We start from the raw sequence: 19792 nt of genomic DNA, 5'->3' as shown, positions 1-19792 counted from the left end.
CTCATGCCACAAACAGATGTACACTGGGTAAGTGACATTTTCCGTTCAATGCCATGTGTAGCTGCAGATACAAATGCTTTGCATAGACTAGTAAGCAGTTATCTCCCCAAAAGCCGTGGTTCAGCCTGTAGGAGTTGAAGTTGTTTGAAACAAAGTTCGTAGTACTGCCTGGCCTACTGTGGCTTGTTGTGCTGTTAACACATCCACGCAGTAGTGCTTGGTAAACGTATGAGGCGTAGACCATGTGGCTGCCTTACATATCTCAGTCATTGGAATGTTTCCTAGAAAGGCCATAGTAGCACCCTTCTTTCTAGTTGAGTGTGCCTTTGGTGTAACAGGCAGTTGTCTCTTTGCTTTGAGATAACAGGTTTGAATGCATTTAACTATCCATCTAGCAATGCCTTGTTTGGAAATTGGATTTCCTGAATGAGGTTTTTGGAAAGCAACAAATAATTGTTTTTTTTCCGAATTTGTTTGGTTCTGTCAATGTAGTACATTAACGCTCTTTTGATGTCTAATGTATGTAGTGCTCTCTCAGCTACAGAATCTGGTTTTGGGAAGAACACTGGTAGTTCTACTGTTTGATTCAAGTGGAACGGTGATATGACTTTTGGTAAAAATTGTGGATTTGTCCGTAGAACTACTTTATGCTTGTGTATTTGAATAAATGGTTCTTGTATGGTAAATGCTTGGATTTCACTTACTCTTCTTAGAGATGTGATGGCAATTAGAAATGCAACTTTCCATGTTAAATATTGCATTTCACATGAGTGCATGGGCTCAAAAGGTGGCCCCATGAGTCGTGTTAAGACAATGTTGAGGTTCCATGAAGGAACTGGTGGTGTTCTTGGTGGTATAATTCTTTTTAGGCTTTCCATAAAGGCTTTTATGACTGGTATCCTAAATAGTGAAGTTGAGTGGGTAATTTGCAGGTAAGCTGAAATTGCGGTAAGATGTATCTTAATGGATGAAAAAGCTAGTTTCGACTTTTGCAAATGTAGCAAGTAGCTTACGATGTCTTTAGCAGATGCGTGTAAGGGTTGAATTTGATTATTATGGCAATAATAAACAAACCTTTTCCACTTATTTGCATAGCAATGTCTAGTGGTTGGTTTTCTAGCTTGTTTTATGACTTCCATACATTCCTGTGTAAGGTCTAAGTGTCAGAACTCTAAGGCTTCAGGAGCCAAATTGCTAGATTCAGCTATGCTGGATTGGGGTGTCTGATCTGTTGATTGTGTTGCGTTAACAAATCTGGTCTGTTTGGTAGTTTGATATAAGGCACTACTGAGAGGTCTAGTAGTGTTGTGTACCAAGGTTGTCTTGCCCAAGTTGGTGCTATGAGTATGAGTTTGAGTTTGTTTTGACTCAACTTGTTTACTAGATATGGAAGGAGTGGGAGAGGGGGAAAAGCGTATGCAAATATCCCTGACCAACTCCTCCATAACACATTGCCCAGAGACTGATCTTGTGGGTACCTGGACGCGAAGTGTCGGCATTTTGCGTTTTCTTTTGTTGCAAACAGATCTATTTGTGGTGTTCCCCAATTTTGGAAGTAAGTGTGTAGTACTTGGGGGTGAATCTCCCATTCGTGGATCTGTTGGTGATCTGCTAACTTATTCTGAATCCCTGGAATGAACTGTGCTATTAGGCGAATGTGGTTGTGTATCGCCCAATTCCATATTTTCTGTGTCAGGAGACACAACTGTGTTGAGTGTGTTCCTCCCTGTTTGTTTAGGTAATACATCGTTGTCATGTTGTCTTGTTTTGACAAGAATGTGTTTGTGGCTTATTATTGGCTGAAATGCTTTTAACGCTAGAAATACTGCCAATAGTTCTAAGTGATTTATGTGAAACTGTTTTTGCCGAGAGTCCCATTGTCCCTGAATGCTGTGTTGATTGAGGTATGCTCCCCACCCTATCATGGAGGCATCTGTAGTTATTACGTATTGAGGCACTGGGTCTTGAAAAGGCCGCCCTTGGTTTAAATGTATATTGTTCCACCATTGAAGCGAGGTGTATGTTTGGCGGTCTATCAACACTAGATCTAGAAGTTGACCCTGTGCCTGTGACCATTGTGATGCTAGGCACTGTTGTAAGGGCCGCATGTGCAATCTTGCGTTTGGGACAATGGCTATGCATGAGGACATCATGCCTAGGAGTTTCATTACTATTTTGACTTGTATTCTTTGGTTTGGATACATGACCTGTATTACATTGTGAAATGCTTGTACTCTTTGTGGACTTGGAGTGGCAATCGCTTTTGCTGTGTCGATTGTTGCCCCTAAGTATTGCTGTGTCTGACACGGCAGAAGGTGTGACTTTGTGTAGTTGATTGAGAAACCTAGTTTGTGTAGGGTTTCTATGACGTACTTTGTGTGTTGTGAACACCGTTCTAGTGTGTTGGTTTTGATTAACCAATCGTCTCGGTACGGGAACACATGTATTTGCTGCCTTCTGATATGCGCAGCTACTACTGCCAGGCATTTTGTAAAAACTCTTGGCGCAGTTGTTATTCCGAATGGCAACACCTTGAATTGGTAATGTACCCCTTGGAATACAAATCTTAGGTACTTTCTGTGTGAAGGAAGTATTGGTATATGGAAATATGCATCCGTTAGGTCTAGTGTTGTCATGTAGTCTTGTTGTTTGAGCAGTGGGATTACGTCTTGTAATGTCACCATGTGAAAGTGGTCTGATTTGATGTAGGTATTTAATGTTCTGAGATCTAATATAGGTCTCAGTGTTTTGTCCTTTTTGGGTATGAGAAAGTACAGAGAGTAAACTCCTGTTCCTTTCTGTTGAATTGGTACTAATTCTATTGCTCCTTTTTGTAGCAATGCCTGGACCTCTAGTCATAGAAGATCCATGTGTTGTTTTGACATATTGTGTGTTTTCGGTGGGACATTTGGAGGGAATCTGAGAAATTCTATGCAATAACCATGCTGGATAATTGCCAGTACCCAAGTGTCTGTTGTTATCTCCTCCCAACGTTTGTAAAAATTGCTTAGTCTCCCCCCCACAGGTGTTATGTGTTGGGGATTTGTGACTTGGAAGTCACTGCTTGTTTTGAGGAGTTTTGGGGCTTTGGAACTTTCCTCTATTCTTTTGGAACTGTCCCCCTCTATATTGCCCCCGAAAACTTCCCCGCTGATATTGGCTTTGATAAGTGGGCCTTGTTTGTGAGGTTGTGGGTTCTGTAGCTTGTCCTCGAAACCCCCCTCTAAACTGTGTTTTGCGAAATGTGCCTCTGCTCTGTGGGGAGTAGAGTGCGCCCATGGCTTTGGCCGTATCAGTGTCTTTTTTAATTTTTTCGATAGCAGTATCCACCTCCGGCCCAAACAACTGCTGTCCATTAAAAGGCATATTCAGCACAGCTTGTTGTATTTCCGGCTTGAATCCTGACGTACGCAACCATGCGTGTCTCCTTATTTTTACTGCAGTATTTGCTGTCCTTGCAGCTGTATCTGCTGCATCCATTGCTGACCGTATCTGATTATTTGAGATACTTTGTCCTTCCTCCACCACTTGTTGTGCCCTTTTCTGGAACTCTTTGGGTAAGTGTTCTATGAAATGCTGCATTTCGTCCCAATGAGCCCTATCATATCTTGCCAGAAGTGCTTGTGAGTTGACAATGCGCCATTGGTTTGCTGCCTGTGCTGCAACCCTTTTCCCTGCAGCGTCGAATTTGTGACTCTCCTTGTCTGGAGGTGGTGCGTCTCCCGAGGTGTGAGAGTTTGCTCTTTTGCGAGCTGCCCCTACTACCACAGAGTCTGGTGTTAATTGCTGCGTGATATACAAAGGGTCTGTAGGCGGTGGCTTGTACTTTTTCTCCACTCTTGGAGTTATGGCCCTGCCCTTCACAGGCTCCTGAAACACCTGTTTGGAGTGTTTTAGCATTCCAGGTAGCATAGGTAAGCTCTGGTATTGGCTATGAGTGGAGGATAGTGTATTAAACAGAAAGTCATCCTCAATCGGTTCTACATGCAAGGAGACATTATGAAAAGCCGCTGCTCTTGAGACCACCTGCGTGTAGGATGTACTGTCCTCAGGTGGAGACGGTCTCGCTGGGTAACAGTCTGGGCTGTTATCCGATACTGGCGCATCATAAAGGTCCCCCATGCGTCGGGATCATCTGGACTCATTGCAGTATGAGTTGGGGATTGCATCAGTGGTGGAGTGACTACCGGTGATGTGTGCATTGATGGTGGTGGAGATGGTGGCGGAGTTGTTTGTCTTGCCACCTTTGCCTGTGGCTGTTTGTCCTTTTCTTGAAAGGCAAGTCTTCTTTTCATTTTAATTGGGGAAAGAGTGCTTATCTTCCCTGTGTCCTTTTGAATGTGGAGCCTCCTTTGAGTGTAGTCTGGCCCCATTGATTCTAGTTCTTGTCCGAACTTATGTCCTTGCATTTGGGAGGACAATCCCTGTTCCTCTGTGTAGGAACCTGATTTCGGTTCCGAGGCTGGATGTTTCGGAATGGAAACCTTTTCGGTAGCCTTTTTCGGCTCCGACGACACTTTCTTTATTTACGGCGTCGTGGTCTCTCGGTGCAGACCCATTTCGGTGCCGCTGTCTCGGTGCCGAACTTGCTCGGAGCCGCTGTCTCGGGCCCGAGATTGCTGTGTGCCGGTATCTCGACCGGAGTCGGATGACTTCGACACAAGCGTGCCCTTTTTCGGTGCCGATGATCGGTCACCTATTTTTCGGGTTAAGCCATGGCCTGTTGGCGGTGGCGTCCCCTGGGCTTTTGTGGTCTTCTCGTGAGTTTTATGTTTCGACGTCTTACTTGCGGTTTTAGGCGTTTCTTCGGGATCGAGCTCGTCCGAGTCCGACTCCTGGATGGAGAAGGTTTCTTCTTCCTCCTCCAAATGCCTCTGTCCTGTCGGCGCCGACGCCATTTGCAGTCTTCTCGCTCTTCGGTCTCTTAATGTCTTCCTCGACCGAAACGCTCGACAGGCTTCACAAGTATCTTCTCTGTGTTCTGGAGACAAACACAGGTTACAGACCAGGTGCTGATCTGTATACGGATACTTGTTGTGACATTTTGGGCAGAAGCGGAATGGGGTCCGTTCCATCAGCCTTGAAGAGACACGTGGCCGGGCCGACCAGGCCCGGACGGGGAATCGAAAAAACCCCAAAGGGCCACCGGAGCTCTTCAAAAGTCAGTGTCGATCTGTTGTAACTAACCCGATACCGAACGCAAACAATACCGTCGATTTTTCCAAGATTCTACCTAACTTTCCGAACCGAAACACAGAGCGAAAAGGAACACGTCCAAACCCGATGGCGGAAAAAAAACAATCTAAGATGGAGTCGACGCCCATGCGCAATGGAGCCGAAAGGGGAGGAGTCCCTCGATCTCGTGACTCGAAAAGACTTCTTCGAAGAAAAACAACTTGTAACACTCCGAGCCCAACACTAGATGGCGGGATGTGCAAAGCATGTGTATCTGCAGCTACACATGCCATTGAACATATATATATATATATATATATATATATATATATATATATATATATATATATGGAAAATGTCACTTACCCAGTGTACATCTGTTCGTGGCATGAGACGTTGCAGATTCACATGCTGTGCATTATCATGCCATCTAGTGTTGGGCTCGGAGTGTTACAAGATGTTTTTCTTCGAAGACGTCTTTTCGAGTCACAAGACCGAGTGACTCCTCCCTTTCGGCTCCATTGCGCATGGGCGTCGACTACATCTTAGAATTATTTCCCAGCAGAGGGTGAGGTAGGAGCTGTGAGTATAGTAGATGTGCCTATGCAATGGAGTAGTTATGTATGTACTTAATGTGTATTAAAAGAATATTTATTTACATATTTACAATGTTCATTCAACTAAAAAACGTCTACAGGCTACCGGGGAGGTGGGAGAGCGCATGTGAATCTGCAGCGTCTCATGCCACGAACAGATGTACACTGGGTAAGTGACATTTTCCGTTCGGTGGCATGTGTAGCTGCAGATCCACATGCTTGTATAGACTACCAAGCAGTAATCTCCCCAAAAAGCGGTGGTTCAGCTTGTAGTAGTTGAAGATGTCTGAAATAATGTTCTTAATATAGCCTTGTCCTACTGTGGCTTGTTGTGTTGCTAACACTTCTACACAGTAGTGCTTAGTAAATGTATGAGGCGTAGACCAGGTGGCTGCCTTACAAATTTCTGTCATAGGTATATTCCCAAGAAAAGCCATTGTGGTGCCTTTTTTCCTAGTGGAATGTGTTCTTGGTGTAATAGGTAATTCTCTTTTTGCTTTAATATAGCAAGTTTGAATACATTTAACTATCCATCTGGCGATGCCTTGTTTGGATATAGGATTACCGGCATAAGGTTTTTGGAAGGCTAAAAACAATTGTTTTGTTTTCCGAAATTGTTTAGTTCTGTCAATGTAATACATTAGTGCTCTTTTTATGTCTAATGTATGCAAGTCTCTTTCGGCTACTGAGTCTGGTTGCGGAAAGAAGACTGGGAGTTCCGCAGTTTGGTTTGGGTGGAATGGTGATATGACCTTTGGTAAGAATTTTGGATTTGTACTGAGAACCACTTTATGATTATGTATTTGTATAAAGGGTTCTTGAATAGTAAATGCTTGTATTTCACTTACTCTTCTAAGTGATGTGATAGCTATTAGAAAGGCTACTTTCCAAGTCAGATACTGCATTTCACAAGAATGCATGGGTTCGAATGGGGGGCCCATGAGTCATGTTAATACAATATTAAGGTTCCACAAAGGTGCTGGTGGTGTCCTTGGGGGTATGATCCTTTTTAGTCCCTCCATAAATGCTTTAATGACTGGGATTCTAAAAAGTGATGTTTTATGTGTAATCTGCAGATAGGCAGATATTGCAGTGAGATGGATTTTAATGGAAGGGAATGCTAGATTAGACTTTTGCAAGTGTAATAAGTAGCTTACAGTGTCCTTTGTGGAGGCATGTAGTGGTTGAATTTGATTAGTGTGGCAGTAGCAAACAAATCTTTTCCATTTGTTTGCGTAACAATGTCTTGTTGTAGGTTTTCTCGCTTGTTTAATGGCTTCCATACAATCTTGTGTAAGATTTAAATGTCAGAATTCTAAGACTTCAGGAGCCAGATTGCTAGATTCAGCGATGCTGGATCTGGGTGTCTGATCTTTTGGTTGTGCTGTGTCAACAGATCTGGCCTGTTGGGCAATTTGATGCAGGGTACCACTGATAGGTCTAGCAGCGTTGTGTACCAGGGTTGCCTTGCCCAAGTTGGTGCTATGCAATAGCTCGCCATCTGGTGTTGGGCCGGAGTGTTACAAGTTGTTTTTCTTCGAAGAAGTCTTTCGAGTCACGGGGCCGAGTGACTCCTCCTTTTGTCTCCATTGCGCATGGGCGTCGACTCCATCTTCGATTGTTTTTCCCCGCAGAGGGTGAGGTAGGAGTTGAATTGTAGTAATAGCGCCCATGCAATGGAGTGACTAAGTATGCACCTATTTAAGGTTGAGATGATACATATATAAATAATTGAAGGTAACTTCTAAACTGCTACAGGCTCCCGGGGAGGCGGGTGGGCACATGCGAATCTACTGCGACTGATGCCACGAACAGATGTACACTGGGTAAGTGACATTTTCAGTTCGATGGCATCTGTCGCTGTAGATACGCATGTTCTGCATAGACTAGTAAGCAGTTATTTCCCCAAAAGCGGTGGATCAGCCTGTAGGAGTGGAAGTAGTCTGAAATAATGTTCTTAATACGGCTTGACCTACTGTGGCTTGTTGTGCGGATAACACGTCTACACAGTAGTGCTTGGTGAATGTGTGAGGCGTAGACCATGTGGCTGCCTTACATATTTCTTGCATTGGGATGTTTCCTAGAAAGGCCATGGTAGCACCTTTCTTTCTGGTTGAGTGTGCCCTTGGTGTAATGGGCAGCTGTCGTTTAGCTTTAAGGTAGCAGATTTGGATGCATTTAACTATCCATCTGGCTATACCTTGTTTTGAAATTGGGTTTCCTGCATGAGGTTTTTGAAATGCAATAAAGAGTTGTTTAGTCTTTCTGATGTTTTTTGTTCTGTCAATGTAATACATCAATGCTCTTTTGACATCTAATGTATGTAGTGCCCTTTCAGCTACGGTATCTGGCTGTGGAAAGAACACTGGAAGTTCCACTGTTTGATTTAGATGGAACGGTGAAATAACCTTTGGCAAAAATTTAGGATTGGTCCTTAGGACGACTTTATTTTTGTGTAGTTGTATAAAACGTTCCTGTATTGTAAACGCCTGAATCTCGCTTACTCTTCTTAGGGAAGTAATGGCGATGAGAAATGCCACCTTCCAGGTTAGGAACTGTATGTCGCAGGAGTGCATGGGTTCAAAAGGTGGACCCATAAGTCTAGTTAGGACAACATTTAGGTTCCATGAAGGAACAGGTAGTGTTCTTGGTGGTATAATTCTCCTAAGGCCCTCCATGAATGCTTTAATGACTGGTATCTTATATAGGGAAGTTGAATAGGTAGTCTGCAGGTATGCAGATATTGCTGCAAGGTGAATTTTAATGGAAGAGAAAGCTAGGTTAGATTTTTGTAAGTGAAGCAAGTAACCCACTACATGTTCTGGAGTTGTGTGTAATGGTTGTATTTGATTAATATGGCAGTAGCAAACAAACCTCTTCCATTTACTTGCATAGCAGTGCCTGGTGGATGGCCTTCTGGCTTGTTTTATGACTTCCATACATTCTTGGGTAAGTTGTAAGTGCCCGAATTCTAGGATTTCAGGAGCCAGATTGCTAGATTCAGCGATGCTGGATCTGGGTGTCTGATCTTTTGGTTGTGCTGTGTCAACAGATCTGGCCTGTTGGGCAATTTGATGCAGGGTACCACTGATAGGTCTAGCAGCGTTGTGTACCAGGGTTGCCTTGCCCAAGTTGGTGCTATCAATATGAGTTTGAGTTTGCTTTGACTGAGTTTGTTTACCAGGTAAGGAAGGAGAGGGAGAGGAGGAAAAGCGTAAGCAAATATCCCTGACCAGTTCATCCATAGGGCATTGCCTTGGGATTGTTTGTGTGGGTATCTGGATGCGAAGTTTTGGCATTTTGCGTTCTCCCTTGTCGCAAACAAGTCTATCTGAGGTGTTCCCCAGAGTTTGAAATAAGTGTTCAGAATTTGGGGGTGAATTTCCCATTCGTGGACCTGTTGGTGATCTCGAGAGAGATTGTCTGCGAGTTGATTTTGGATCCCTGGTATAAACTGTGCAATTAGGCGAATTTGGTTGTGAATTGCCCAATGCCAAATTTTTTGTGCTAGCAGGCTTAACTGCGTGGAGTGCGTCCCCCCCTGCTTGTTTAGATAATACATTGTTGTCATGTTGTCTGTTTTGACGAGAATGTATTTGTGAACTATTATTGGTTGGAAAGCTTTTAGTGCTTGAAAAACTGCTAGAAGTTCTAGGTGATTGATATGCAGTTTTGTTTGATGTACGTTCCATTGTCCTTGTATGCTGTGTTGATCGAGGTGTGCTCCCCACCCTGTCATGGAAGCATCTGTTGTTATTACGTATTGTGGCACTGGGTCTTGGAAAGGCCGCCCCTTGTTTAAATTTATGTTGTTCCACCACAGAAGCGAGAGGTAAGTTTGGCGGTCTATTAACACCAGATCTAGAAGGTGACCCTGTGCTTGAGACCACTGTGATGCTAGGCATTGTTGTAAGGGCCTCATGTGCAGTCTTGCGTTTGGGACAATGGCTATGCATGATGACATCATGCCTAGGAGTTGTAATACCATCTTTGCCTGTATCTTTTGTGTTGGATACATGCGTTGTATGATGGTGTTGAAATTTAGAATTCTTTGTGGACTTGGAGTGGCTACTCCCTTTGATGTGTCTATTATGGCTCCTAGGTATTGTTGTACCTTGCGCTGCAGAATGTTGGATTTTGTAAAGTTGACGGTGAACCCGAGTTTGAAGAGGGTTTGTATGATCTGATTTGTGTGATTTGAGCACTGTATGAACGAATGGGCCTTGATTAGCCAGTCGTCCAAATATGGGAACACATGTATTTGCTGCCTTCTTATGTGTGCAGCGACTACCGCTAGACATTTGGTAAAGACTCTTGGTGCGGTTGTTAATCCGAAAGGCAGTACCTTGAATTGGTAATGTATTCCTTTGAATACAAACCTTAGGTATTTCCTGTGCGATGGGTGTATTGGTATATGGAAATAAGCATCCTTGAGGTCTAAAGTTGCCATGTAGTCGTGTAGTTTTAGCAATGGCAATACTTCTTGTAGTGTGACCATGTGGAAGTGGTCTGATTTGATGAAAGTGTTCACTACTCTGAGGTCTAGGATTGGTCTCAGTGTTTTGTCCTTCTTTGGTATCAGAAAGTACAGTGAGTAAACTCCTGTGTTTATTTGTGTGTTTGGCACTAATTCGATTGCATTCTTTTGCAATAGTGCCTGCACTTCTATCTCCAGGAGATTGGAATGGTGTGTTGTTAAATTTTGTGCTTTTGGTGGTATGTTTGGAGGGAATTGTAGAAATTCTATGCAATAACCATGTTGGATAATTGCTAGAACCCAAGTGTCTGTAGTGATTTCCTCCCATGCTTTGTAATAATGACCTATTCTTCCCCCCACTGGTGTTGTGTGGAGGGGGTGAGTGACCTGTGAGTCACTGTTTAGTAGTAGGGGCTTTGGGGCTTTGAAATCTTCCTCTATTTCTAGGGAATTGCCCTCCTCTATATTGTCCCCGAAAACCTCCTCTATACTGTCCCTGGTAACTGGACGGTGTGGCTTGTGAGGTGCTGGCTTGTGTGCTTTGACCCCGAAACCCCCCTCGAAAGGGCGTTTTACGGAATGTGCTGTAATTCCCTCTGCTCTGCGGGGAGTAGAGTGCGCCCATGGCTTTGGCAGTGTCCGTATCTTTTTTGAGTTTCTCAATCGCTGTGTCCACTTCTGGACCGAACAGTTCTTTTTCATTAAAAGGCATATTGAGAACTGCTTGTTGAATCTCTGGTTTAAATCCAGACGTTCGGAGCCATGCATGCCTTCTGATAGTTACAGATGTATTAATTGTCCGTGCAGCTGTATCTGCAGCGTCCATGGAGGAGCGTATCTGGTTGTTGGAGATGGTCTGTCCCTCCTCAACCACTTGTTTTGCCCTATTTTGTAAGTCCTTGGGCAGATGTTCAATGAGATGTTGCATCTCGTCCCAGTGGGCTCTGTCATAGCGCGCAAGTAGTGCCTGGGAGTTCGCGATGCGCCACTGGTTTGCAGCCTGTGCTGCGACTCTTTTACCAGCTGCATCGAACTTGCAGCTTTCTTTATCTGGGGGTGGTGCATCTCCAGATGTGTGAGAGTTGGCCCTTTTCCTAGCTGCTCCTACAACGACAGAGTCTGGTGGCAGCTGTGTAGTGATGAAAGCCGGGTCTGTAGGAGGCGCCTTATACTTTTTTTCCACCCTTGGTGTGATTGCCCTACTTTTGACCGGCTCCTTAAAGATGTCTTTTGCGTGCCGGAGCATACCAGGGAGCATAGGCAGGCTTTGGTATGAGCTGTGGGTGGAGGAGAGTGTGTTGAATAAGAAATCATCCTCGACCTGTTCTGAGTGGAGGCTTACGTTGTGAAATTGTGCTGCTCTAGCCACCACTTGAGAATACGCGGTGCTGTCTTCTGGTGGAGATGGCTTTGTAGGGTATGCCTCCGGACTGTTATCTGACACTGGGGCGTCGTATAGGTCCCATGCGTCCTGATCTTGGTCACCCTGGCTCATGGTGGTGTGAGCTGGGGAGTGTGATGGAGTTTGTGCTGGTGAGACGTTAATCACGGGCGGAGGAGAGGGTGGTGGGGTAACTCTTTTCACCACTTTTGGTTGTGGTGTCTGTTCCGTCTGGAACTCCAACCTTCTCTTTCTCCTAATGGGGGGAAGGGTGCTTATTTTTCCTGTCCCCTGCTGTATGAATATACGCTTTTGCGTATGGTCCACATCAGTTGCTTGTAGCTCTTCCTCAAACCTATGCTTTTGCATTTGGGAGGTTAGCGAGCGCTCTTCTGTATAAGAGCCTGAAGCTGGGTCGCTTGCAGTTTGTTTCGGCATCGAAACCCTGTCTGCGTGTTTTTTCGGCTCCGAGGTGACTTTTTTCTTTTTCGGGGCCGAAACCTCTCGGCGTCGATCTGTTTCGGTGCCGCTGTCACGCCGTCGAGCCGTGTCCACACCGGCATCTCGGTGTCGAGGCTTGTCTCCAGCACTTTCTCGGTCCCGAGAAGGCTGCGTGCCGGTGTCTCGACCGGAGTCGGACGATCTCGGCACTGTTTGGGCCTTTTTCGGTGCCGACGGTCGGTCACCGAATTTATGGGTCGAGCCATGGCCTGGTGGCAGTGGCGTCCCCTGGGCCTTGTAAATGTTCCTTTGAGTGGATTTCGACGTCTTACTCACGGTTTGTGTATCATCGAATCCTTCGGAGTCTGAGTCTTGGATTGAGAAGGTACCTTCCTCTTCCTGTTCCTCGAACTCCCGTTGGGCTGTCGGTGCGGACGCCATCTGCAGTCTTCTGGCTCGACGGTCTCGGAGTGTTTTTCGGGACCGGAACGCACGACAGGCCTCGCAGGTGTCTTCGCTGTGCTCAGGTGACAGGCACAGGTTGCAGACCAAGTGTTGGTCTGTGTAGGGGTATTTATTGTGGCATTTGGGGCAGAAACGGAACGGGGTCCGTTCCATCGGCGTTCTTCAGCACGCGGTCGGGCCGACCAGGCCCCGACGGAGGATCGAAAAACTACCCCGAAGGGCACCGGAGCTCTTCGATCTTCGATGCGGTGTGGAATCTAAGTACGCCGATCCCGAACGCAACAATACCGACGAAAATCTTCCGAAATTAGCTAATTTTCCGTTCCGAAACTCGGAGCGACAGGAACACGTCCGAACCCGATGGCGGAAAAAAAACAATCGAAGATGGAGTCGACGCCCATGCGCAATGGAGACAAAAGGAGGAGTCACTCGGCCCCGTGACTCGAAAGACTTCTTCGAAGAAAAACAACTTGTAACACTCCGGCCCAACACCAGATGGCGAGCTATTGCAGAACATGCGTATCTACAGCGACAGATGCCATCGAACATACGCATCCTTCAGACCTAATGTTGTCATGTATTCTTCCTTTTTTAATAAGGGAACCATGTCTTGAAGTGTTACCATGTAGAAGTAGTCTGATTTGATGAAGAGATTCAGTGTTCTGAGATCTAAGATAGGTCTTAACGTTTTGTCCTTTTTTGGAATTAGGAAATATAGTGAGTATACGCCTGTTCCTTTCTGATGTTTGGATACGAGCTCTATTGCTTATTTTTGTAGTAGTGCTTGGACCTCTATTTGTAATAGGTGTAAGTGTTGTTGGGACAGATTGTGGATTCTTGGTGGCACATCTGGCAGGAAAGTTGTGAATTCTATGCAATAACCATGTTGGATACTTGATAGGATCCATGCGTCTGTGGTAATATGTGTCCAGTCCTGATAATATGTGGTTAACCTCCCCCCACTGGTGACAAGTGTTGGGGTTTTGTGACATTGAAGTCACTGTTTGGTCTTGCTTGGTTTGGAACTTTCCCCTTCCTCTTGGGAATTGTCCTCTATAGGAACCAAGAAACCCTCCCCTTTAGTATTGTGCCTGATAGGGGGGTCTGGTTTGAGAGGTGGAAGGCTCTAATGTTTGTTGCCGAAAACCCCCTCTAAATTGTGGTTGCCTAAAGGTGCCTCTGACTTGTGGGGAATAGATGGCGCCCATGGCTTTGGCCGTGTCCGTGTCTTTTTTTAACTTCTCAATTGTAGTGTCAACTTCCGGCCCAAACACCTGTTCTTGATTAAATGGCATGTTCAACACCGCTTGTTGAATCTCTGGCTTGAATCCATAACTTCCTAACCATGCATGCCTGCGAATGGTTACTGCCATGTTGACTGTTCGTGCTGCTGTGTCTAGTGCGGACCTTATCTGGTTGTTAGATATGGCCTGTCCTTCTTCCACAACGTGTTGGGCACGTTTCTGGTGTTCCTTGGGCAAGTGCTGTATGATGTGTTGCATCTCGTCCCAGTGTGCCCTGTCGTAGCGAGCAAGTAGGGCTTGCAAATTTGCAATCCACCATTGATTGGCTGCTTGTGCTGCAACTCGTTTGCCCGCTGCGTCAAACTTTCTGCTTTCTTTGTCAGGCGGTGGAGCGTCTCCTGACGATTGAGAGTTTGCTCTCTTCCTTGCCGCTCCTACAACCACTGAGTCCGGTGTTCATAAGTTGTTGTGTTATGAACACCGGATCTGTTGGGGGAGGTTTGTATTTCTTCTCAACTCTCGGCGTGATAGCCCTTCCCTTTACAGGCTCCTGGAAGACCTGTTTCGCGTGCTTGAGCATGCCCAGGAGCATTGGCAGCCTCTGATAGGAAGCGTGGGTGGATGCCAAGGTGTTAAACAGGAAATCGTCCTCCACTGGCTGTGTGTGCATTGCTACGTTGTGGAACGTAGATGCTCTGGACAGTACCTGCGTATATGCAGTACTGTCTTCTGGAGGTGATGGCTTTGTTGGTTAACAATCCGGACTGTTATCCGATACTGGGGCATCATATAAATCCCATTCATCAGCATCATCCTGTGTCAAGGTGTTCCCACTGGCGACAGTTGTGGTGAGTGCGGTGGGGACGGTTGTGGTGATAATCTTGGTGGTGGGGATTTGTCTCTAACCACCTTTGCCTTAGGTTGCATTTCTGTCTCCTGAAATGCAAGTTTCCCTTTAGATTTGAGTGGAGGTAAAGTTTGTATTTTTCCAGTCTCTTTCTGGATATGTAACCTCCTTTGTGTATGGTCCGGTTCTTCTATACTCAATTCCTGCTCAAATCTATGTCTTTCCTTCATTTGTCTGGAAAGTCCTTGCTCTTCTGTATAAGAGCTTCTTTTTGGCTCCGAAGCCGCTTTTTTCAGTACCGAGGTTTCAGATTGAGGGGGTTATTCTAACTTTGGAGGAATGTTAATCCGTCCCAAAAGTGACGGTAAAGTGACGGATATACCACCAGCCGTATTATGAGTTCCATAGGATATAATGGACTCGTAATACGGCTGGTGGTAAATCCGTCACTTTTCCGTCACTTTTGGGACGGATTAACACCTCCTCCAAAGTTAGAATAACCCCCATAGTCTTTTTCGGTTCCAAAGATATTTTCCTCACTTTGGGTGAATCGAACTCTCGGTGTCGAGATCGTTCAGTGACGGAATCTCGACCGGAGTCGGATGTCTTCGGCAATTCTTTGGCCTTTTTCGGTGCCGATGTTTGGCCGATCTTGCAGATGGAGGATTCCCCTAAGAGGATTAGGGATGTGACCCCCTCTCCACCGGGAGGAGGCACAAAGAGGGTGTAGCCACCCTCAGGGCTAGTAGCCATTGGCTACTATCCTCCCAGACCTAAACACACCCCTAAATTGAGTATTTAGGGGCCCCCAGAACCTAGGAAACTAGATTCCTGCAACCTGAAGACAAAGAAGGACTGCTGACCTGAAGCCCTGCAGAGAAGACGGAGACACCAACTGCTTTGGCCCCAGCCCTACCGGCCTGTCTCCCCACTTCAAGAAAAACTGCACCAGCGACACATCCCACAGGGTCCAGCTACCTCTGAAGCCTCAGAGGACTCCCCTGCATCTAAAAGGACCAAGAAACTCCTGAGGACAGCGGCCCTGTTCAACAAACCTGCAGCTTTGCAACAAAGAAGCAACTTTTAAAGACCACATGTTTCCCGCCGGAAGCGTGAGACTTTCCGCTCTACACCCGACGCCCCCGGCTCGACCTGCGGAAAACCAACACTACAGGGAGGACTCCCCGGCGACTGCGAGCCCGTGAGTAGCCAGAGTTGACCCCCCTGAGCCCCCACAGCGACGTCTGCAGAGGGAATCCAGAGGCTCCCCCTGACCGCGACTGCCTGCTTCAAGGAACCAGATGCCTGGAAAACACACTGCACCCGCAGGCCCCAGGACCTGAAGGAACCGAACTCCAGTGCAGGAGCGACCCCCAGGCGGCCCTCTTCCTAGCCCAGGTGGGCTGCCTGCATCATTGAAGAGACCCCCGGGTCTCCCCATTGAATCCTATTGAAAACCCGACACCTGTTAGCACTCTGCACCCAGCCGCCCCCTGTGCCGCTGAGGGTATACTTTCTGTGCCTGCTTGTGTCTGCACCTGACTGGCCCTGAGCTGCTGGTGTGGTAATTTTGGGGTTGCCTTGAACCCCCAACGGTGGGCTACCTTTGACCCAACTTTGAACCCTGTAAGTGTTTTACTTACCTGTGAACTTAACATTTACTTACCTCCCCCAGGAACTGTTGATTTTTGCACTGTGTCACTTTTAAAATAGCTTATTGCCATTTTTGCAAAAACTGTACATGCTATTGTGATTATTCAAAGTTCCTAAGATACCTGAGTGAAATACCTTTCTTTAAAGTATTGTTTGTAAATCTTGAACCTGTGGTTCTTAAAATAAATTAGAAAATATATTTTTCTATATAAAAACCTATTGGCCTGGAATTGTCTTTGAGTGTGTGTTCCTCAGTTATTGCCTGTGTGTACAACAAATGCTTAACACTACCCTCCGATAAGCCTACTGCCCGACCACACTACCACAAAATAGAGCATTAGAATTATCTCTTTTTGCCACTATCTTACCTCTAAGGGGAACCCTTGGACTCTGTGCACACTATTTCTTACTTTGAAATAGTATATACAGAGCCAACTTCCTACAAACGTGCGCTGGTTGTAGGTGTGATTGTTGGTAGTTTATTGAGAACCTTAGTGTGTGTGTGTAGAGTGTTTATTACAAAACGTGTATGATATTGGCACTGTGTTTGACTGTTGCCTTTTATTAGCCAGTCGTCGAGATATGGAAAGACATGGATGTGTTGTCTTCTTATGTATGCTGCGACTACGGCAAGGCATTTTGGAAATACTCTCGGAGCTGTTGTAATCCCGAAAGGTAACACTTTGAACTGGTAATGTTTTCCTTGTATTACAAATCTGAGATATTTTCTGTGCGCTGGATGGATGGGCATGTGAAAATATGCATCTTTTAGATCCAGTGTTGCCATAAAATCTTGTTGTTGTAACAGTGGGACTACATCCTGTAGTGTTACCATGTGAAACTGTTCTGATAGGATGTAAAGATTGAGAGTTCTGAGATCTAGTATTGGTCTCAATGTTTTGTCTTTTTTGGGAATGAGGAAATACAGGGAGTAAACCCCTGTTCCTCTTTGATGATGTGGCACAAGCTCTATGGCTTGTTTGAGTAATAGTGCCTGTACCTCTGTTTGCAACATTGAAATGTGTTGAGAGGAGAGTTTGTGTGGTTTTGGGGGTATATCTGGAGGAGTTTGTGGGAACTCTATGCAGTAACCATGTTGGATAATGGATAAAACCCAATTGTCTGTTGTGATGGGTAACCAGTGGGTGTGGAACTTTTGCAGTCTTCCTCCCGCAGGGGAAGTGTGGTGAGGGAAGATGTGGATGAAGTCACTGTTTGGTATGCGTGGGTTGCTTTGAGGGCTGATGTTTTCCTCTAGATCTGGAAAATTGTCATCTGTAGGTTCCCCGAAACTCCCTTCTCTGGTATTGTGTCTGGTAAGAGGGTTTGGATTGGGAGGTAGATGGCTCAGATATTTGGGGTCTAAAGCCTCCCCTATATTGAGGCTTTCGAAATCAGCCTCTGTATTGAGTTGAGTAAAGCATCCCCATAGCTTTGGCAGTGTCAGCGTCTTTTTTCATTTTCTCAATGGCTGTATCAACCTGTGTGCCAAATAGTTGTTCGTTAAAAGGCATGTTAAGAACAGCCTGCCGGATTTCAGGTTTAAAGCCTGACGACCTAAGCCGTGCGTGTCGCCTAATGGTGACAGCCGTATTCATAGTTTTTGCGGCTGTGTCTGCGGAGTCTAACGTTGACCTGATCTGATTGTTGGTAATTGACTGTCCCTCCTCTACTACTTGCTGGGATCTCTTCTGTTAGTCTTTGGGGAGATGCTGGATAATGTCTTTCATCTCTTCCCAGTGGGCCCTGTCATATCTGGCCATTAGCGCTTGGGAATTGGCTATACGCCATTGATTAGCTGCCTGTGATGCCATCCTTTGACCCGCAGCATCAATTTTTTTTCTTTCTTTATCTGGTGGGGGTGCATCCCCAGACGACTGGGAGTTAGCCCTCTTCCTTGCTGCACTGACCACTACGGAATCTGGGGGTAGCTGTTGGGTAATAAAAGCTGGGTCTGAAGGAGGCGGCTTATATTTCTTTTCTACCGTTGGAGTAATTGCTCTTCCTTTAACTGGTTCCTGGAAGATTTGATGCACATGTTTTAACATGCCACGAAGCATGGGTAGACTCTGGTAGGTGGCGTGAGTTGAGGACAACGTGTTAAATAAAATATCATCCTCAAGAGGTTCTGTGTGCATGGTTACGTTATGATATGCCGCTGCCCTAGCTAGAACCTGTGTATATGAGGTGCTATCCTCTGGGGGTGATGGCTTTGATGGATAGCACTCTGGCCTATTGTCTGAAATGGGATCATCATAAAGGTCCCAAGGGTCAGTGTCATCCTGTTGTGACTGCGCGGAGTGTGCTGGACACTGTACAGTGGGGGTAACAGGCGGGGAGAGAGTTAGGTGAGGAGAATGAGGAGGAGACTGGTCAGGTGAAAACTGAGGAGGCAGAGATTTTTGTCTCTGTTTTGGCACTTTAGCCAGTGGCTAGTCTGTGTCCAAATGTCCTTGAAAGGCCAGTTTCCTCTTTGTTTTTAGAGGAGGTGCAGTGAGGATTTTGCCAGTGTCTTTATGAATTTGGATTCTGGCCAGTTTTTCGTCAAAATCCTCCATGTGCGTAAGTTCTTCCGCAAATCTATGGCTTTCTTTCAATTGCTTGGAAAGTTCATGCTGCTCTGTAGATGTGTGTTTTTTTCGGCTCCAAAGTCGTTTTCTTCGGGATCGAAAGGCCTGAAGTTGTTGTTAGCCTCGGCTCCGAGAGGGATTTTCGGGGCTTCGACTCGATGGGTCGGTGCTTGAGGATTTCAGAGCCTGTGCCTCGGCTCGAGTCCGAAGGCTTCGGTGGTGTGGCCTTTCTCGGTTCCGAAGATGTTGCTTGGTCACCAGCAGTTTTCTTACGGGTGGAGCCATGGCCTTCTGGCAGTGGCATCCCTGAGGCCTTGTATTTGGGCTTGGACTGGGTCGGGCAAGCGTACTCACGTGCTGGCCCGCTGTTATTGGTCGGTCGTTGTCGGACTCGAAGTCGGACCCCCGAACGGAGACTGCGGTGTGGATCATCTCCTCTTCTTCTACATCGAGGCTTTCAGTGCTTCTGGAAGCCATCTCTAACCTTCGCGCTCTTCGGTCTCACAGAATCTTTTTCGAGCAGAAGGATCTGCAGGCCTCGCAAGTATCCTCTCGGTGGTCTGGAGATAGACACAGGTTACAGACTAGATGCTGGTCTGTGTAAGGATACTTGGTGTGCCACCGAGGGCAGAATCTAAACGAGGTCTGGTCCATGAGGCTTAGACAAGACTTTTGGTCGGGCCGACCAGGCCCAAGTTGGGCGCGGGTGCCCCGAAGGGCAAGTAGAGATCTGTGTCCACCAGTACCGAGGTGTCGATGATAGATGGTACTCGATCAAAAACAATACCGACGAATTTAGAGTTTGTAATGCTTTTCCGACTCGAACAACCGGAGTGAAAAGAAACACGTCCGAACCCGATGGCGGAAAGAAAACAATCTAAGATGGAGTCGATGCCCATGCGCAATGGAGCCGAAAAGGAGGGTTCACTCGGTCCCGTGACTC

At 46.1% G+C, this 19792-nt stretch overlaps 1 protein-coding gene across 8 annotated transcripts in view; it reads right to left on the bottom strand.

Annotated features, from left to right (window-relative positions):
* The window catches only part of LOC138297158 (tyrosine-protein phosphatase non-receptor type 9-like), a 766145-nt gene that overhangs the window by 351375 nt on the left and 394978 nt on the right, over positions 1-19792 (bottom strand). The gene's annotated exons all lie outside the window — the stretch shown is intronic.

This window comes from Pleurodeles waltl, chromosome 1_2 (genome assembly GCF_031143425.1).
Source record: "Pleurodeles waltl isolate 20211129_DDA chromosome 1_2, aPleWal1.hap1.20221129, whole genome shotgun sequence".
NCBI classification, from domain to species: Eukaryota; Metazoa; Chordata; class Amphibia; order Caudata; family Salamandridae; genus Pleurodeles; species Pleurodeles waltl.
The sequence above is the reverse complement of the archived record's forward strand: the minus strand, read 5'-3'. Positions and strand labels throughout refer to the sequence as shown.